This window comes from Vombatus ursinus, unplaced genomic scaffold, assembly GCF_900497805.2.
Source record: "Vombatus ursinus unplaced genomic scaffold, bare-nosed wombat genome assembly UNPS02014838.1, whole genome shotgun sequence".
Taxonomy (NCBI): domain Eukaryota; kingdom Metazoa; phylum Chordata; class Mammalia; order Diprotodontia; family Vombatidae; genus Vombatus; species Vombatus ursinus.
In genome coordinates this window covers 2,098,796-2,121,173 of record NW_020954616.1, presented here as the reverse complement: position 1 = coordinate 2,121,173, position 22,378 = coordinate 2,098,796, and the positions used below count along the sequence as shown (strand labels likewise).

Here is a 22,378-nt window from a genome sequence, read left to right as displayed (position 1 = left end):
CTCCAGTTGGGTTATTCTCCAGATGAACAAATTGAGTCCTATTGAAGTTGAGTCCTCTGATTTGAGCCAATGTTCTTTCCCTTGTACCCTGATACCTCTGAGGTTTCTAAGGGTTATTATTAAACAGATGTTGGTGTAAAAATAAAATAAAATAAAAAAAAGATACACCTGAATTAGGGGGCCTGGATGTAACAATCAATCAATCAACTAACATTTATTAGTTTATTTATTTCTATGTGGCAGGCACTGGGCTAAGCACTGGGGATACAAGGAAAGGTGAAAATAGTCCCTTCCCTCAAGAACCTTACATATGAATGAGGAAGGTAACATGTAAATGTCACATACAAGATACATATAGAGTAGATACTTGGTACGGTGGATAGAACATTGGGCTTAGAATCAGGAAGAGTCATATTCCTGAGTTCAAATCCGACCTCAGACACTTACTAGCTATGTGACCCTGTTGCCTCAATTCCTTATCTATAAAATGAGCTAGAGAAGGAAATGGCAAACTACTTCAGTATCTTTGTCAAGGAAAAAAAATCAACAACTAAACAACAAAAGGAGAAAACTTTAACAGCTAGGGTGATAGGCATAGGCCTCCTTTGGATAGTAACATTTGAGTTGTGTCTTGAAGTCAGCCAAAGATTCTAAAAGGTGGAGGTGAGGAGAGAGCATTCCAGGCATGGGGTACAGTCAAAGCAAAGGTGTGGAGGTGGAAGATGGAGTATTGTACATAAAAGACAAGAAGTAGGCCAGTATGTATGGATAGTAGAGTTTGTGGAGGAGAGGGTAGTAAGGATGCATGTTGGAAAGAGCATCAAATGCCGGGCAAAGGGCATTATATTTGATCCTAGAGTTCCTTTCATATTGCTAGCAGCTGTCCTGACCTCTGGTAGAAAGGTGCTACAAACGTCTAACCCGTTACAATCAAAGGATATATTTTTTAAAAAGATTCATTTATCTAAATAAAGATATAGATCCCAAACACAGGGCAAAGAGAGACATGTTGGCATTCCAGCTGTTTCTAGTTGTGGTGAGTTCAGTCAAGTTCCAAGACTTTTCCTCCTTTCCCTTTTGTTCTATAGAGAAAATGCTTAGGTGGTGGCACATACAACCAGAACGGAGTGGAAAATTTGAGGTGAGAAGTTGCCTTGGTGGGTGCTTTTTATAGGGTCAGGAGGATGCCAGGGACCGGGTCACTCATGAAAAATTTTTCATTATGCATGAAACAAAGACACTTTTTTTTTTTGCATTAGCTGTCAACATGACAGGGGCTATTGGTCAGTAGCTTCCCCTAATTCCTCCATGGCTCATAACCATATCTACTGCACAGTCTGAGGACTTCCTCCATAAAAATCCTCTCTGCCTCACAGAGGCTACTCAAAACCAGGAAGCATGCCTAGGTGCAACTGTGACCTACTATACCAGGTAGGCATTTTTCTTTTTCCTGGCTCCTTCCTGGGTATTCTTTCGAAAACAGCAAAGCAGGATAGAGGAGGGGGCTCAAGAAAGGTCCAGCCTCCATCACGATTGGAAAGGGGGAACAATTTGCATTTGGTACTTGGTACTCCAGTGCTTTTATGCACCCATGGACCTGCCTCACTGAGGCACTTCTTGCTCTGAATCTCTGTCCCTTCTCCAAATAATTTACTCTCAAGTGTCTTATTTGTGGCAAAAAAATGTGCCCCCCTTCCTAACTTCATAAATTCTTTAAAGTCTCACTCAAATGCCTCCTCCTTTAGAAAACCTTTTTTGAATACGCCTGCCCATAACTACATTATCCGGGACATTCTTTGTGACTACTCCATGTACTTCTCTAATGAAGCCACAGCATAATTTTTTTTTCCTTTTGTTTTGTTTTGAGATGCTTTCAGATTTAATTTTTATTTTTTCAAATAATCAAGAATCAAATTTTCTCCCTTTCATCTCCCTTCTCCCCAAAATACTTCAAACCCTTTTTGGTAAATACCTCATATAATGTGTGTTACATGGTCTTATCTCCCAATAGACTGCAAACTTTGTGTGGCCCATTACCTTGCTTTATCTGAACCATGTGCCTATCTCTCCCAGTGCCTGGCATAGTAAGCGGGCACTTAAAAAACATTTGTAAGACAAATAAATGAATGAGACTGGTTTGATTGCATTTCCTGTGTTCCTCAAGTATGTAGGATATTCTGACAATGTGAAAGGTTGACCCAATGACTTTCATTTGAGTTTGGGAGAAATCCATTCTATTCTCTGTATCTTAAAAGTAATGTGAGGAAGTTTATGGGAGTTTCAGGAAAAGTTAACAATGACCCAAAGGAAATGAAAATTAGCTCCTATAAAGAAAGATGAAAAGGTGTGTGTGTGTGTGTGTGTGTGTGTGTGTGTGTGTGTAGGGATCATGGAGTGGAGGCAGATTTAGCTCAGTGAAAAGAAGACTGACTGAGCCCAGTGAAGTGTTGCTACAGCCCAAATTCAGGTGAGAACCATTGACTCTCCATTTTCTCTAATGTTAGTGGAAAATTAGCATAGTATTTGCCACATTAACTTTGGAAAGTGAGTAGTGTCCTGTTTACTTCTTTCCTTCCAAATGAACAAACTAACTAACCAATACTGTTTCCTTAGAAAGTCAATTTGGGCTGCGTAGCCAAACCATTGTATTGAAGTGTTATGAGGAGCTGCTGACACCTGACAGCATTGTTGGTGGTGCACCTTTGTCTTCCTCTGGTTCAATGATTTTACTGTTCTAAGTGTATTTGATCAAAGGAGCAGCAGAAGGGTAGGTTTGATATAGGAATGGCATAGTGTAATGGGTAGAGCACAGAACTTAGAGCCAAGAAGATGTAGGCTCAAATCTTGCTACAGATGCTTTCTAGCTGTGTGATCCAATGTAAGTCACTTCTCTGAGCTTTTGTCTCTTCATCTGTAAAATGAAGGGATTGGATTCAATGACCTCTAAAATCCCCTCCATCTTGAAATCGTTGAATCTATGATCCCAATCAACTTGGAGTTGATTGCAGGGTAAGACTTTAATTTGAAAGAATTAAAATATGAGCTCTGAAGGGCGCCTTCCCAAAGGAGGGGAGGCATGCATGCTGATGTATTGCTTAGAGGATAGAGGACTTCGCTGATTGATTCTTTGTAATGGGGGGTAACTTCAAGATGATTGTTGACTGAAAGTCAAGATGAAGAAGTCTATGTAAAGGAGACTATGAGACTAGCTTTAGGATAATCTCTTTTCAGGGCTTCCTTTTCCCTTTCTAGTGAGCAACAAAAGGAAGATGGAAGATTTCTCCTTGCACATTCAGAAGCTGTTATTGACAATTTTCAGGAAAAACACACAAAAATATGGCTACTAAGCCTATTCTCCAAAGAGATCAAAGAAAAAGAAAAGGGACCCATGTGTGCAAAAATACTTAGAGCAGCTCTTTTTGTAGTTGCACAATACTGGAAGCAAAGGAGGGGGGGAACTCATCAATTTGGAAATGGTTGAATAAAGTGTGGCATGTAAATGTAATGGAATACTATCATGTTTTTAAAAATGATGAAAAGGAGGGTTTCACAGAAACCTGGGAAGATTTCCTTGAACTGATGCAGAGCAAAGTGAGGAGAACCAGAGCAATTTATATAATAAAAACAATATTGTAAAGACAAACAATTTCAAAAGACTTAAGAACTCTCATCAGTGCAATGACTAACCATGATTCCAAAGGACTTCTACCCACCTCCTAACAGAGAGGTAATGTTTTCGAGATGTAAAAAGAGACATACATTTTTGACATGGCCAATATAGGACTTTATTTTACTTGACTATGCATATGTATTATAATTTTTTTTCTCTCTCTTTTTAAATTTAAAAAGTAGAGGGAAGAGGCAGGGAAAGAAAATATATTTTTGTTAATTAAAAAAAAGAAGAAACATATAGAGGTCAGCTGGTATTTGCCTAGGTGGCATAATAGGGGAGCTCCTAGACTTGAAATTTTTAGCTGCCATCTGCCTTTCTGTTTTGTCTTCTAAGAACACGTCAGTTTCTGAGAATGGACTTTTCCTGACCAAGATATGGCAGCAGTAAGGGCATTAATAGAGTTCCTGAGGAAGCAGAGAGTAGACATTTGCTTACATGTAGCTTGAAAAGAGAAAACCTAAGAATAGATATCCCAGCCTTCAGGTTTGCCTCATAGGCAATAAAACATTTGAGAATTCCCAAGTTCTATAGCTTGGGCAACAGCATCTTAGAGAGAGAAGGTTTTCTTAACAGTGTGTTTCTTGGAGAAGGAAGAGTATTGCCAAAATGGTTCCTGTAATTAGAGGACTAGAGTCATGTTATGTGAATGATTCAGGAGGTCTACCAACTCTCCCGTTACTGGCAGATTTTCTGGGTCAGCTCAGGTCTGCTGTGAAAGGGAATTCTTGTTCAGCAGTTCCTAAAGTGGGTTTACCTTCCAGGGGATAAAGAGTCTAATGGATTGTTGATGTTCTGTGTGTGTTTTTGAATAGGTTTATGAGTTCCTGTGAGTCCTTTGCATCTTAAGAATTTTCTGTGAGGGTGAAATAAAGGCTTCCTTATACTAGTATTCATCTACTATCTTAAATATCTTTATGGAAATTTGGGGCCTTATTAACGATACTTGGAAAAATCAAGACACAAATTATACTATAAGTTTATTTTGCTATAGATGGGATCATAAGACAAAGAAAGACCCTGTTTGGGGTGAACCTGAAACATTGAACATGGTCTCTGTGAGCCTACATGTATATATATAATATATATATACATATATACATGTATGTATATATGTATATATGTATGCATGTATATGTATATAGGTATATATACACATATACATATATGCATATGCATACATATATACACATATATGTACATATATACACACACATATGTGTGTGTGTGTATATATATGGGGGAGGGGTTTGATTGGGAAAGGAAGTGAGCCACTGTAAACTCCATGAGGGCAGTTAAGGTATCTTAACTTGTGCCAACACAGAGCCCTGCATACCATAGGTATTTAATCAATGGTTGTTGAAGAGGGGCAATGCCTGCTGACAACTGATTTCTGGGCCTTATGTGGTCATCTCTACTTTTCCTGGGCTTTATCACAGTTTATAGGATCACACATAAAGAGTTGGGAATTCAGAAATAATGTGATCCAACCTCTTAGTTTTACAGATGTGGAAGATGGTGTCTGGAGATTTGCCTGACAAAGTCACATAGGTAGCAAACAGCAAATTGCAGAGCCAGGATTCACACCTACACCCTTTGATATCAAATTTAGTGCTCTTTCTACTGTGACTGCTTAATTTTGTCAGTTCATCCAGAGGCGGTTAGGCTCTGGGGGACTGACTTAACACTAACTAAATTTTGGGAAGACTTATTATGAAACTAGAATGCTAATTTGGTTGTGGATCATGGGATTTGGAGTTAGAAAGGCCTCAGAAATAATCTTTTCTAGAGAAGGAAACTGAGGCCCAGAGGGGAAGTGACTTTCCCCAGGTCAGTTACATGGGCAGCAAGTGGCAGAGTCAGGATTTGAGCTCAGGTCCTCCAGAACCTATGTGTGTGTGTGTGTGTGTGTGTGTGTGTGTGTATGATATATATGTGGTGTGCACATATATGTATATAGGGTGTGGGTATATATGTGTATGTGTGGGGTGCATGTGTTAATAGGTGTGTATATGTGTGGTATATGTGTATATGTGGTGTGTATATGTGTGTAGTGCATGGGGTATGTGTATATGTGAGGTTTGTGATGCATATGTGTATGTGGTATGGGATATATGTGTTGTGTGTATGTGCATAGTATGAGGTGTGTGTATTATGTATGTGGTGTGTATGCATGTGTGGTATGTGTGTGTATAATGTGTGTGGTATGTGTGTATGGTGTGTGTATATATGGTATGTGTGTAGTGTGTGTATGTATACATGAGTGTGTGTACAGTATGGTTTCTAACCATATCTATAGTGTATGTGTATATGTATTTTCTTTATTATACCAAAGAAGGGTCCTAACAGAGTTCTTCTGTGTCACAGAGCTGTGCTTTTGCTTGATTCTTATTCTGGTGTTTCTATTAATTTTCCATAAAGCACCTAAACAACATCATACAAGATCCTCTCGATCTTTTAATGCAACAAGAAAAGTCACAATAGACAAACCGCATCCTATGGGGGAAACAGACTGACCGCTGTTTTATTTTGCATTTGTACACAACCAGTTTATATTAAATAAATGTAGGGAGACTGCATTTATTCTCCCAACCCACAAGCACATTAGCAGGTCAGATCCCTAGAGCATAGTTGGCTATATCCATTCCTCAGGGTTTCAGGGGTATCCCCAAGGGGGCCATGAGGTTCTTCTATTGCTATTGCCATGAGCCACCATTTTGGCATGGCTCTTCCTAATGTCAATCATCACTGACTGTTGCTCCAATATCATTTACCAGTATCAGTTAGTACTTCCAGTTGATACCTCCACAGTATAATACTGATATCTCCTTAATTTTGTCATCAATGAGCTATTGCAAAGGGGTATTTATGGACAAGCAATAGCAAGAACAAAGCTACAAACATCACCCCAACCCGGCTTTTCAATCTCCCTTTTACCACCTCAGTCCTTGGTGAGAGTTGGGATCAAACTCAAGAGGGCCACTGCAAACCGTCTGTCCATCACTGAGCTGTTTCTGTTTAGCACAGCTGACGGACCCACCATTCCCTTATTTCTAGGACACGTTGTCTTGCCTGCTGGGTTGAGTCACTGCTACACTGGTCAAGCAGGGTTGACTTTTCACTGGCCTCTGCTGCTGGTAAACTCTGCTGACTCCTCTGACATTTTGAAGTTCACGGGGTAATTCTTGCTTCCAATACTCCTCACTTAAGAGCAGGAAAGGAAGTCCGTGTGTTTGTGGGTCATCGGATAGCCTTGGCGGCGATATAAAGGTCTGAGGCCTCTCTGAAGCTTACAGTATGTTTCCCCTTGATCACCACCAGTAAGAAAGAGGTTGGGGAGAGGGGAGGGGGGAAAAGTTAAGTTATAACTTTATTATATATTTAAAAGGAAATGCAAGTTGTACATAATCTGCAATCACGTGCAATCCCCTTTTTTCCTATTTTATTCTATTATGGAAATGCTTGTTTTATTTCTTAAGTTCAGAATAATAAAAAAAAGAAGTTGAGTTTTTCTCTGCTGGAATTTTGTATGCACTCTGGTTCCATCTCAGCAACCAACTAAAAGGCTCTTTTTAAAAAAAATATCAAGCAGTAAGTAGTCAGGAAACAGTCACAAAATACCTGTGCATACCCTGAATTCGGAGCATTGAGACCCCCTGCATCACATCAAACCCTCCACATGGGATGGCAACAGGAGGAGCTCCTTGCATATGTTCTGATTATACACATCACATACTACACGTATGTGTGCACATACACACACACACACACACTCCACACCCCACATATCAAACACGCATTCACATACCATACTACATATATACTGACATCCCATTGGCCAGCCTTCCTATTTCATAAAAATATAACCCTCCAAAATCCTTACTGATCAAGGTAGTAAAATGGACTATTTGTTTATCCTAAATATCATTTTGAAAGAGGGTAGGAGAGCAGCAAAGGAGGATGAAGAAAGATATGCTTAGTCCCAAGATTTTCCATCTTCATAAGGCACCTCAGTGAATATGTCCTCTAAGAGATCAAACAGCTATTTGTAGAATTCATGATTCTCTAAGCCTCAATTTTCTTATCTGTAAAGTAAGAATTATAATCGTCATAGTACCTTCTTCACAGAGTTGTCATGAGGGAGGCTCAAGTAAAAGAATGTGTTTAAAGTGATTTGGAAACTTTAAAGTGTTATATAAATTGAAGTTATTACAATTGTTATTATTCATTCAACAGATACTTATTGAAAGTGTTTACTATATATATATATATGCAACACCAAAGCAAAGTGCTTTGGATTGCACTAAATGGTGAATTGTAAGGAGATTTTTAGACGATAGAACTGAATAGGCCCCAGACATCATCTAGTCCCGGGGTGGGAACCTGCAGCCTTGAGGCCTTGAGAATTTTACAAAGATTTTGTTCTGCAAAATTTGAATTAGGTCAAAAGGCCACTCTTAGGGATCTAAAAGGCCACCTGTGGCCTCGAGACCACAGGTTCCTCACCCCTGATCTAGTCCAACTATTTGTTTTTTTCAGATTAGGAAACTGAGGCCCAGGGAAGTAAAAGATCATAGGAACACAGATTTAGGGTTGAAAGAGACCTTAAAGGCTACCCAGTCCAATTCCTTCATTTTACAGATAAGGAAACTGAGAGCTAGTGAAGTTAAATCATTAGCCCAAAGTCATACCTCTACTAAGTGAGACTTGTCTAAGGTTATTCTGATATTTATGTGAAAAAAATCAACATAATCAGAATACTAACAAATCTTTGTCTGGAGAATTTCTTTCTATTCTTTCCACTGGCCTCTGAGAGAACTTAAATTTTCCCCTTTTTTTGGTTATGAAGACAGGAAGGGAATAAGCTTTTATTAAGCACCTATGATTTGCCAGGAAGTGTGCTAAGCGCTTTACAAATATTATCTCATTTGATCCTTTACAATGTGAAGGAAACATCCTTCACATTTACATAGTTTTTATCATTTCCAGAGGTCTTTTCCCACAATATCCCTCTGAGAAAAGTCTATCATCCCTATTTTACAGATGAGACAGCTAAAGACTCAGAGAGGTTAAATAACCTGTTCACAGTCAACACAGCTAATAAATTTCAGAGAACCTAGTCTTCCCGACTTTAAATGGTTCTGTTTTTGGTTTATTCCCCCTCATTCCCCTCCCCCCACCCACTGTGCCATGTTGTTTCCATTAATCCTCCAGGGACACAGCAAGGATTAGGAAGGCAAAATAAAACAAAATGATTTATTAGAGCATTGGGGGAAGGGGTATTTTTTTTTTAAATAAGATACTGCAACCAGCAGGTGTCACCATCTGGCAAGGTATGGAGTCTTAGAATGGACAGAGAAAGCAGAAGGAAGGATTCATTCTTTCAGTTTTCTTTTCCCCTTAGGAATACCTTTCTCCACAAGTGGGTGCCCCAGGAGACATATTTTACCCTTGGTCCAGGCTTCTATCCTACTCCTCAGTTTGGAGATGGATGCTTTACTGAGACACCTGAGTTTTAGCCACCTGAATCTGACTTGCCAATGACTCCATTAGCTTATGGGCATATGGTCTCCAGTCATGTGGTTTGTCTATCTATACTATTTAGGAGATTTTTAAAAATCATTACTAAAATCAAAACCACACAATTATTTCTAAATCAACTCACTCCCTAGGTAGTGAAAAAAGCTTTAGTATTCTAGAGATGGATTTAATCCTCTGACCCTTTTTATTCCTGTGTATACCAAGCTAGCCACTAGTTTCCTCCACTGTATCCTCCCCCTCCCTCCATGCTGTTAATTAACAAATGTGAGTCACAGATCATTGTGATTAATCAGTTTGTTGGAGAGAAAATTAGGGCATAGTAATAGCTTAAAGAAATAGAGAAAACTTACGCAGAAATCACTTTTCCACTATAAGCACGGAAAAGGTAGAAAGGAACATAACACTTTTCACAACTCTCCAAAGGGACAGTAATGGCCAGCAGTTTCCATTTATTCTATCTACCACCTTCCCCAATTGTTTCCTCATGAATGGAAACTTTTGCTTTATATTTGCAGCCAATAAGTTTGTATTCAAAAAAAAGAGAGCGAGTGAGGCACTATTCTCTCAACCTACATGTACACTAACAGGCCACATCCACAAAGCAAAGCTGGCTGCATACTTTCCTCAGGGTTACCCCTGAGGGGTAGTAAGGTTCCTTCATTGATATTGGCATGAGCCCCCATTCCAATGTGTCTCTTTTCAATATCAATTGCCAGTGATAACTTTCCCAATATCACTGTAATGGAACAGCCAGTCTCTAGTCTCTGAACTCCCATCACAAAATACCTAAAAAGGTTTTATCTTTCTTTCTCAGCAACCAACATTATATCTACATACTCAATGCCACTTCCACCTTCAGCTACTGTCAGATGCTCTTTTTCTGCCTCTTTCTAGTTCAGAAACTCATGGTGGGGTGGAAGTCATCCCCTAGCTCAGAGCTTACCATAATCTCAGTTCCTACCATGGCAGGAAGATGGCACCATCTGTCTGAGACTATAGTTCCCAGAATTCCCAGTCAAATTTCAGACTTTTTTTTCTACCCATAGGGAAAGCCATCTGAATACCCAGAGGATCATAAATTTGTGAAGTTAACAATGATCTAAATCTCTTATTCCATTTTGTTCCCTTGAGTCTGACTTGTAAGTCCTCTTCTACATTCCTTCTCTGTATGTCTCCCTGTTGCACCTCTCCTATGATGAGTAAGAAAGGGAAAAGTAACATTAGAGGAGGTAAGTATAGCCAATGGTTAGTTACTATAGGTTTGACAGGCATTTCTTTTTACTGATTCCTATTGACATGTTATGGCTGACTTTGCTTTACTTAGTTTTGATAATTCCCAATTAAGATAGCTAACATTCTCACTCTTATTATTTCCTTCCTCCCTGGGGTAGGGGTGGGTGGTATAAGGAACCAGTAAGTAGAAAAGTGGAAAAAAAGAACAAACATTACAATAGGACAAGAGCCATTTCTTTACTGTTAGGAATTACTGAACCTGCAGTTATTTGTTGAACAGTGAATTAGAACAAAACTTCAAAAGACTTTGATCTGGAACTGACCTTATAGGTCATCTTATCTAGCTCCCACAATTTACAGATGATGAACCCGAGGAGGTTAAGTGTCTATTTGCCTAAGATTATACAGGGAGTAAGTAGAAATATTGAGGTTTGAACATCGATACTGTGAGTCTAAATTCTGTATTCTTTGTACTTTGTAAGAAATAATCTCATCAGATATTGGTAACCTTCTCTGTCCTAGAGGTACTTCTGCCTCAATTACTGTGCAATGATCTAGAATCTGGCAACCTTCTCTGGACACCGATAAATTATAACTCTCCAACTTTGTCTTTTAAAGTTTCCATACAGACTAATACTCCATTTGGGCTTCAGTTTCTTCATCTGTTAAATGAGAGAGTGAATAGATGATGTGAAGGTCCACTCCATCTCTAAATCCTGTAATTTTAGCTAATATTTACATAACTCTTCAAGGTTTACGAAGTGCTTTATATATCTCGTTTGGTCCTCACTATTCTCCAGAGAGGCTGTGAAGAAGGGATAATTCCTAGTATATTTTATAGGTGAGGAGCTTGCGGCTCAGAGCTGAATTAAGTGATTTGGTCATGAGTATTCACATAACAAGTGACAGGGTGTGATTTGAACCTAAGGCTTTCTGACTCCAAGACTAGCACCCTAATCACTACACTGCTGCTTTTCTTCAAGAACGTGAGATAAGAAATGATGTAAAGGAGCAAGCACCAGTGAATTAAAAACAAGGAAATTATTGTATGTATCTTTAAACCTTTTATTTCCACTAACTATACCTCTGTACTTGAATAGTGATGATAGATAGTAGTAGTCACATCATTCTGGGTTTCATTATTCTTTATCTTATTTACTGTGTATACAACTTAGATTTGAAGTTATAAGAACACTTCAATTAAAGGAGCTTTGTCCTTTCCATATTTAATTGCTTTCCCCTTTTTCTTATCCCTTGTCCTAGACTTTGGGGATGTTTTTGCACCTACATAAGTCTTCTAGTTACTGACTGTGCTTGGGGCTGTGCCAAGTGAGATTCTAATCTGATGAAATAATTCCAGACAAAGTGTTACTGGCAGTTAATGGCTAAATGTGTTATCTAGATAACATTGACAGGTTACCAGGGGATTTCAGTTGCTTTATGCCAGGAAATGAGTAAAACCTACCTGGGAGGTACCCGGGGATCTGGCACTTGAACTGAGCCTTGAAGGAAGATAAGGATTATGAGATGCAGAGAGGAAGAAAGAGTAAATTCTGAGCATGAGGGACCCTTTATGGGAAAGAGTTGGGAAATGGAATGGGAAGTTAAGAACACAGATAAAATTTTAATGTGGTTAGAATATAGGATGTGAGAATACGAGTAATACAAAATATGACTGAAAACAATAGGCACGTGCAGTGGAGGTGGGTGGGATTGGAGATTTTTTCCCTTACCCCCCATCAGTTTATGTAATCACAATAGATAGGGACTTAATAGAGTGAGTAATAATATACTAACAAAGTCCAAAGACATATGTAAGCCTGTCATCCCTTTAGGAAGTGTGAACTGATTCTCTGATTGAATTGCAAGTGCTGCTTTGGAGGTATCAACATGCTAACAAAGTGAAAAGATCTAAGTCCCATCATGAAGTGGGAAGTTCTGTGATTGGATTGGAAAGGCAGCTGGTCATTGGGTGTGAAAAGATTGCCCATATTTCTGTGGGCTTTTAAAGAGTTAAGCTGGCCAAGCCCCAGTCACAGTTATGCAGTTTGAGAGTTCACAGGAGCTTGAGGCAGGGAGCTGATGTGAAGCATGTGACTCCCGTACCTCTATTCAGAGGGCAAGGGGCGGGGGGAGAGAAGGGGATTTTTCTCTTCTTCTCACACACAAAGGCCGTAACATCTTGAAGTGGAGTTGATCCCTCAGAAGAAGATACTACATCCAGCAGGAAGAAGTTTGGAGGGTCTAGTCATTTGATGCAGAGAGTAGAGACACACATTCTTCAGATATACTCATAAACAGAGAAGCACCAATCAGGAAGTACTTTAAGGAAAACGATCTCTCCAAAAGAAAACAGCTAACTATGGATTCAAGAAAGAAGTAGTTCTGGCAATTGACAGTTGAGATATGGAGAGGAACAGATCCAAGGAATCCATCTGAGTAACTTGACCAGTGGAGATTCTGTGTCTAAGGGGGAGCAGTGCAAAGACTTCAGAAAGAGAGAAAAGGGAGCAGCTAGGTGGTGCAGTGGATAAAACACTGGCCCTGGATTCAGGAGGACCTGAGTTCAAATCCACCCCCAGACACATAACACTTACTAGCTGTGTGACCCTGGGCGAGTCACTTAACCCCATTGCCTAACCAAATAAAAAAAAAACTCTGGCCCTATAGTATTAAAGGCATGACTTGCTAAGGCCACACATCTTCTTATGACCATTCTTCCCAAGATCATTGGGTAAACCCAGGGGTGAATTCTCCTCAGTTTTATGGTGAGAATGCTTTGTAGCTACTATTCATGAAATACTGAGAGTTGGATGAGACCTCAGAGAATACAAAATTCAATATAAAATACAATATAATATTCAATATAAAATTCAAATCCATACACAAAGGGAATCTTGACTTGCTAATTACATACCATCTCAGCAAATGCCATTGCTTTGAGCTAGTGAGATGTTGTTGCTCAGTTGTTTCAGTCATATCTGACTCTTCTTGATCCCATTTAAGGGTTTTCTTGGCAAAGAAACTGGAGTAGTTCACCATTTTCTTCTTGAGATCATTTTACAGATGAGGAAACTGAGGCAAACAGGATTACATGACTTGCCCAGGATCACACAGCTAGTAAATGTCTGAGGTCAGATTTGAACTCAGAAAGATGAATCTTCCTGCTTCCAGGCCTGACACTCTATTCACTATACTACCTAGCTACCTTAATTGTATAAACTGTCTAACTACTAAAGGTAAGCTAACTGGTGGGGGCTCACAAGGTACAGTTTTTAGAATATGGATCCACAAGGTATTTCTGAAACTTAGGAGTAGTTATACCTCTCTTCTCTCCCTGCAAAACCCACAAGACTCAATTTGCAAACCTTTGAGTGCCTAGTTGGCAAAGCAGCTCAGATGGAATGATATATTGTGGGACCCTTTGTGGACATTTGGGTCCCCTGCTCATTTTCAGAGACCCACTGGAAAGATTCTCCATCTGGGACTCTCCTTCATGGATGCTGAAATTTTATAAGGATGATTTTGTTTTAGGATATAACCATACAGTTTTCTGATGTTTTCTTTTCCAAGTTAGAACAGTTTGTTTAAACTAACTTTCCCATGGTTGGATGCTTAAGTACTGATAGTGGTTGTTTTACTCTATATGTTAAGTGTACAGAAACTGATATGAGTAACGTGAGTGTGTTGTACTGTGCACAGTATGATTCTAACACACTGTGGGATCCTTAGAATAATAGTGTCTATCATGCTACAGGTCTAGCAGTGTTTCTATAGCACATAGTGGGAACTTATAAATGTTTGTGTGATTTAAAAAAGAAAATTTACTTTTGAGCAGATATAGACTGCTTGCATTATTGTGATCTGGGAAGGGAACAAGTCTTTTGCAAATATCTTCTCATTTTATCCTCCCAATGAGGAGGTAGTTTTAGAAGTACAGACACAATAACCCTGGGAAATAGGTGCTGTTATTATTTCCTTTCTACAGTTGAAAAAAACTGAGATAGAAAGAGGTTAAGTGACTTGCTCAGGGTCACACAGCCAGTCAATGTTTGAGGCCACATTTGAACTCAGGTTTTCTTGACTCCAGGCCCAATGTTCAATTCATTGAGTCACCTAGCTGCTTCTAGTTCAGAGAGACTCTAAGATTGTTGTGGACAGTAGGTACATGGAATAAGCTTTTCCTGAAAGCCTAGAATCTCTGACCAATCAACTTTTTATTGGTTCATATAATTATTTAAAAGGTTTTAATTGATGTAAATAAAAAGAGTAAGACTATGTCTAAAAATGACAACTTTGGCTTAATCCCTTTCAGGGAGCCCTACATATCTTTGAGCTTTTTCTGAATTTAATTTCTTTGAAATTGGCCTGGTCTCTAGTGAGGCATGAATTTAAAACTCCCTTTAGAACCTTCTATGTTTTGTAGGGGTTCATTGGGAACATTTTTGATGGCCTGTATATTGTAGGGATCCTTTGGAAATTTTTGTCCAGGCTTTCATTTAGAATGCTCTATGTATTGCAGGTCTCTGGAGGAATTTTCACCCTATACAATTTGGCTTCTTATCGGAAGGTGAGGGGATGATTTCCAGAATGTCCCAGTTCCCCTATCCCTGTTGGGAGCCCTAATGGGACCAGACTTTGCTTCAGAGAAAGGGAGTTTGATTTTCTTGTTTCTTTTCCTTTTCTTGATTGTTTTTAGAATGTTTTTAGAACTTTTACAACCACCAAGACAAGCAGGAATCTATGAGAATTTTGTAACATGATGTCTGTTTGTTAAATTGTGTAACTATGAGTTTGAGGGTGAATGTAATCCTCAGGTCCACTGGTTATAATAGGCCTGGGCATTCATAGAAGAAAGATAATTTTTGGATTTCTAAAAAAACTGTCACATAGACTCTGCTGAGTTCATAGTACCTGGAAAAGCACTTGAAATTGTAAAGTTTGAACCTCACCCAAGGAACAAGAGAGCTATCCAGAATTAAGAACATGGACTTTGCCAAAAAAAAAAAAAGCCTTTTATTGGTTTCCTAAGAAAAGCAAATGTCCTCACCCCACCCCCTGCCAGCCGGTTAACTTTGTCAAAGAAAGAAGCAGATAACAGCTATTAATATGCAAACAAAGTGTAAGAATATGAGTAAGCCCCAACAAGCCTTTATGAAGTCTGAAGTTTTCTGAGAAGGTTTATGCTGCACATGCTATAGCTTTTTGGAATCACAGGTGAGAGCTGAGTTCGGGGTGGATACCAAAGTTAGATGAATAGCCCTGAAAAGAGCTCGGCAAGCCCTCACCCAAGAAGTGTTAGTCTTTTTTTTTTTAATTAATTTATTTTTAGTTTTCAACATTCACTTCCACAAGGTTTTGAGTTTCAAATTTTACCCCGTTCTACCTCTCCCTTTCTCCTTCTCCCAGTATAATCCTCTTTCACCCCTTAATTTTATTCTCCAGATATGACCCCTTCATCTTCAACTCATCTTATGCCTTCTATCTGTATCTATCTATATCTATATCTATATCTCTCTCTATATATAGACATATATATATATATATAATGTTTTCCTTTCAACTACCCTAATACTGACAAAGGTGTCTTTCCATGCAGGAATGTAAACAGTTCAACCTTAATAAGTCTCTTATAATTTGTCTTTCCTGTTTACCTTTTCATGTTTCTCTCGAGTCTTGTATTTGGAAGTCAAACTTTCTTTTCAGCTCTAGTCTTTTCATCAAGAATGCTTGAAAGTCCTCCATTTCATTAAATATCCATTTTTTCCTCTGAAGGATTATACTCAGTTTTGCTGTGTAGGTGATTTTTGGTTTTAATCCTAGCTCCTTTGACCTCCAGAATATCATATTCTAAGCCCTCTGATCCCCTAATGTAGAAGTTGCTAAATCTTGTGTTATCCTGATTGTGTTTCCACAATACTTGAATTGTTTCTTTCTAGCTGCTTGCAATATCTTCTCCTTGACCTGGGAATTCTGGAATTTGCCTATAATATTCCTAGGAATTTTCCTTTTGGGATCTCTTTTAGGAGGTGATCAGTGGATTCTTTCAATGTCTATTTTGCCCTCTAGTTCTAGAATATCAGGGCAGTTTTCCTTGATAATTTTTTGAGAGATGATGTCTAGGCTCTTTTTTTGATCGTGGCTTTCAGGTAGTCCAATAATTTTAAAATTATCTCTCGTGCATCTATTTTCCAGGTCAATTGTTTTTCCTATTAGATACTTTACATTATCTTCTATTTTTTCACTCTTTTGGTTTTGTTTTATAATTTCTTGATTTCTCATAGAGTCATTAGCTTCCATTTGTTCCATTCTAATTTTTAAGGAATTATTTTCTTCAGTGAGCTTTTGGACCTCCTTTTCCATTTGGCCAATACTGCTTTTTGAGGCATTCTTCTCCTCATTGGCTTTTTGGACCTCTTTTGTCATTTGGGTTAGGCTGGTTTTTTTTTTAGGCAATTTGGGGTTAAGTGACTTGCCCAGGGTCACACAGCTAGAAGTGTTTGTTCTGAGGCTGGATCTGAACTCAGGTCCTCCTGACTTCAGGGCCAGTGCTCTATCCATTGTGCCACTTAGCAGCCCCAGACTATTTTTTAAGGCGTCATTTTCTTCAGTATTTTTTTGGGCCTAGTTTAGCAAGCTGTGGACTCATTTTTCACAATGTTCTTGAATCACTCTCATTTTTCTTCCCAGTTTTTACTCTACTTCTCTTCCTTGCTTTTCAAAATCCTTTTTGAGTTCTTCCATGACCTGAGACCAATTCATATTTTTCTTGGAGGCTTTGGATGTAGGAGTTTTGACTTTGTTGTCTTCTTCTGGTTGTATGTTTTGATCTTCTTTGTCATGAAAGTAAGATTCTATAGTCTGAGTTTTTTCCTCTGTTTGCTCATATTCCCAGTCAATTACTTAACTTTTTAACTCTTTGTTAAGGTAGAGTTCTGCTTCCAGTGTGGAGGGTGTACTATCCCAAGCTTCAGGAGTTTTTGCAGCTTTTTTCAGAGATACTTCTAGGGACCTGTAAATTTTCAGTTCTTCCCAGGTGTTATGATCAAAGGAGGGGTGTTTACTCCTTTCCTGGCTTGTGCTCTATGAGTCTATGAGTGACAGTTCATGTGAAGGGCAGCTAGGGCCAGGACTGGACCACACTCTTCTCTCACCCAGCTCTGTCAGATCTTTCCCACTGGGCTTCTAAGTTGTCTTTGCCTTGGAACTGTAAGGAGGATTCCCTCTCCACTGCTGCTACAAGCTCCACCTTGCCAGTTCTCTTCCTCACCCCAGGACCACCACCCAGGACTATGACCCAGATCCACAAGCAAAACAAGAGAATCCTGCCTCAGCACCAGCAAAGAGATCCCTTCAATCTCCCTCTGATCAGCTGCTCAATCATCCCACCATCAGTGGGCCAAGAGCTCTGGAAGCAGCAACTGTTACTGTGGCTGGGACTGCGCTAGGGCCAGGACTGGACCGCACTCTTCTCTCACCCGGCTCTGACAGATCTTTCCCACTGGCCTTCTAAGTTGTCTTTGGCATTTGTGAGTTGAGAAATCTGATAAGCACCACAGCCATCTGTGATTCAGTCACTTGAGTCCTGCTCTAGGTTCTCTGTGCCTTTGCCTGTGCAGCCCATGCTGACCTATGCTCCTCTCCCAGCCCAGCGCAACAGACCTTTCCTATCAACTATTCAGGTTGTCTTGGACTGGAAATTTGTTTCACTCTTTTTTTTTTTTTTGAGAAATGAACTTTAATTTAGCATTGGCATTAAGACACACAAATTAAGACGGCACTAAATCAACTGGGAGAAGAAAGAGGAAATGGAAGAAGAGGGACACATTTGAGGAGCTGAGCTTTATGTTTTCCAGTCTTCATTCTGTCTTAGTTTTACTCCAGGGCCCAATAAATAGCAAGTACCATGAGCTCTTCCCACTTTCATTTTAGTAGTGTAATGTGACATGTTTTGGGAAGGGTGATATGGGGTGTCCCTTAGCAAAGATCTTCAGCAGTGAACATGCCTCAGGCGTGAAATAGGGTGGAGTCCTTGGCTGCATCATAGGGACGTTCCTTGGAAGGAATCTCCAAAACAGCAGGTATTGAGCGTATGTGGGTATCCAATGCATGCCATACCATTTCAGCAATATACTGGTTGATAAGGATGATACCAATGTCATCCCGATTTAGAAAGTGCCAGAAGGTGTCCTTGATTTCATTGATGGTTGTGTCCTTCTCCACCACCAGGAAGTTTGGGTGGCAGTGCTTGTTGAGCTCCCCTATGCCACTCAGCAGGAAACTGGTAAAAGTGTTCCTGTCTCTGATCACCGCGATCAGCTTCCCTCGCCCAGCCATGATAGACTCTGCTACCACTCTGTCTTTTTGTGTCTTCTGCTGCTCTAGAATTTGTTTAGAGTCATTTTTTTAACAGGTATTTGGAGGGATTTGGGGGAGAGCTCAAGCAAGTCACTGCTTTTACTCCACCATCTTGCCTCCACCCCCAGTGCTAGTCCTCCTTGAAACACTCTATACACCCCAAAACAAAACACTGGGCTAATCCAGGTAAAGGGTAACTGATTGGCCTCAAACCCATTGGTGAATTAGGTAGATGTCTACCTCAAGCACGTGAAGACTTCCTCAGGTAGAATGTGTGGTTCAGAACAATTTGTTCCAATGACTGTGAAGGAGGCTGAAGCAGGCACCATGGAATACTTTGAGCTTGGTCAGACATTGAAATTGCCAAGGTCATCCACTGCATCTTGGGCCATCACTAGTCATCTTGACTTTTGTCTTGCCATTGGACTGCAAGGACCGGAAAAGAGTGAGGATGACAACTTCGCACAACTCTGCCTCACTTAAATCCATTCACATGTGAGTCAAGATATCACCTTGTGATGTCATTGGTCCTCTTAAAAAATTGAGGACAAACAACAACAACAACACTCAAGTTTTCAATTGAATTGGAAGGGCAGTTAGGTATTGATTGGGAAAAGACTAGACATGTCTCCGGATATGTATTTAAAAAAGGTAAGCCTGAAAAAGAAAAAAAGGTAAGCCTGGCAGGTCCTGGAGAACTTAAAACAATTTGAGAGTCCAAACCAGCTCAAGAAGGGATCAGCTGTTTGGAATATAGCCCTAGCATTTCTGTTAGGGACAGCTGGGGTTGCCTCCTTCCACTGATAATGACATCTTGTAGTAGAGCTACTTGTCCAATAGAAAACATCATAGACAATAGGGTGAAGTTCAGAGAGTTCAGCAGTTTGAGGCCAGGATTGGAGATATACACTCTCTAGGCAGATAGAGAAACAGAGAAATAACATTCCCAGACAGGAAGTAGATTTAAGAAAAGAGAACTTTGGCAGTAGAAAAGAGACCTAACTATGAATTCAAGAAAGAACTAGTCCTGGCAGTCAATACCAGAACTGTGGATAGACCTAAGGAGTTCAGCTGAGCAACCCAACCAGCAGAGACACTATTTGTAAGAGAAGGAGTATGATGACTCCACGAGAAACAAAAGAAAGGACATCAAATTTCTATAATACTGGAGGCCTGATTTGCCTTGACCACATGCATTCTCTTACATGTGTGCCTCTCTATTATTATGCTATCAATTTGTGCCCACTTTTCCCATAGGTGATGATATACCTGTGGGAGACTATGCCCCAGATTTATGGTGCAAATGTTTTATAGCTACTCTTATTACTATATCATCTTAGTAAATGTCTTTGCATCGGGCTAATTGTGTGTATCGGACAACTAGTAACAATAAAATCACCAGAGGAGGCTTGTAAGCAAAAGTTTTAGAAGTATGGATCCATAGGATACCTTTTGAACATGTGAACACAACAGCTACTTTCTTACAATATGGAGAGACGTTAGGGCATTGTTGTTATTGTTTGTGCTTTTTTGAAGAGGACCAATGACATTACAGGGTGATGTCTTGACTGGCGCATAAATTAGATTTAAATGAGGCTGAGTTACAGAAAGTCATCAGTCTCACTCTCTTCCAGAGTCATCGAAGTCCAGTGGCAAAAGAAAAGTCAGGATGACTAGAGATGGCCTGGGGTGCAGTGATGACCTTGGCATCTTCTATGCCTGATAAAGCTTTAAGTGCTCCACAGCAACTGCTTCAGCCACCTTCATGACCATTGGAAAAATTGTTCTTATCCATTCTGCCCAGGGGGGAAGTCTTCATGTGCTTGGGGTAGACTTCTTCTTAACTCATTGATGGGTTTGAGGTTTGTTGATTATCCGCAATCTGGTTCAGCACATCTGCAGAGACAGTTTTATTGGGCTATGGTTGCTGTGCACGCTACAGCTTCTTGGAGACACAGGTGAGGGTTGGGTAGCAAGCGAATATCATACCCAAATTAACTACAAAGGATATATGAAGGGAGATACTATTCATATACAGAGGAAAAAAATTGATAAATAAAAGTATGCATAGAATTATCTTGCGTATATATGCATATTTGTGTCTAAGCGTAGCCATCTCTAGGGCAAGGGGAGGGAAGAAAAAAAGGAAAAAAAATTAAAAAAAAATTTATACAATAATTATATATTTAAAAGAATAGGAAATTGTACATTGTAGATTTGCAGTTTTATGTGTAATCTTTTTTATTGTTATACTATGCTTGTTTTATTTCATATATTAAAAAATAAAATAAATAAATTCTTTAAAAAAGCTGGATGAGCTCAAATTTAATAGAGGGATAAGAGATGAGGGTTCGGAATAGAGTCTTGGAAGACACTCACAATTAGCAGGTATAGTAGCAAGCCTTCTGGACTCAGAGCGAGGAAGCCTGGGATTGGGTCCTGCTACTGCTACTCACTAATCATGTGATTATGTAAAGGTGGAGTCATCTTAACTTTCTCTTCCTTAGTTTCTCCATCTGTAGAATGGAGATAATAAGAATAGCATAATATATTACATAGGATGGTATAGAAAGTGTTTTGTAAATTGTAGCTATATGAACGTATCTATGCATTAAAGTGAGCTACATAAATCAGTTTTGTGGTAATCTCTAGTCCACATTCCTAGATCTACTTTTTTGGCTTTTCCTGCAAAACCAATCCCCAAATTCTTTCAGATTTATTCATTACTGAGCTAGTAGAGTTGTTTCCATTCTTCACCACCACCACCCACCACCCACCACCCCTGGCTTCTTGGGGCTTAGGCTTAATCCTCAGTCCTGCACCAATATTACCCTTTCTATAGTTCTTGAATTCTGAGTTGATGAGTTCCTTGGTTCTGCCAACAGATTCTGCCTTTTTCCTGGAAACAAATCCAAGAAAAATGGACTCTTGTGTTCAATACACTCACTCCCCTCACTCTCCTCCCCACCCCCACACTTTCCTACCTTTAGGCTTCTTGACCTCAGTTTAAAAGTCCCAAGAGATTGCATCATGTAGTAGATAGTACCTTTTGGAGACAAAACCCTGGCTCTGAATTATATATTTCTGCTATTTATTTCCTGTGTAGTAAATGATAGGTGGTGCAGTGAATGGAGCACTAGGCCTGGAGTTAGAAAGACTCATCTTCCTGAGTTCAAATCTAGTCTCAGACACTTACTAGCATTATTGTATGATGATCAATATGTTCAAAGTTTAGCCATTCAGATACATTTCTGAAGGGACCAACCATTAACATACCATGGACTACAGAGTTTGTTTCTGGCTACACTGATTTCCTAGGACAGCACTGATGAATATAGTCAGGTCATTAGGTTGGATTCACTGACGTGTCCATCACAGGCCATGAACTCCATGAGCTTCTCCTCACTAGAGGAGAAGTATGTGGGCAATGCCACATACATCCAAGAACCTCCTCTCTGGTGTCCAAATTGAGTAGTATCCCAAGTAATCAATGATTAATCCAAAGCCTTTTCATTGCTGCTGTACATGAAACGGACAGTTCTTGGGGGTCCCATTATAAAGACAAATGCTTTATAG

The 22,378-nt window shown here is 39.5% G+C and overlaps 1 pseudogene; it reads right to left on the bottom strand.

The window, feature by feature from the left end:
* Window positions 1–18,451: 18,451 nt before the first annotated feature.
* On the bottom strand, window positions 18,452–18,781 carry LOC114026378 (annotated as a pseudogene).
* Window positions 18,782–22,378: the final 3,597 nt, after the last annotated feature.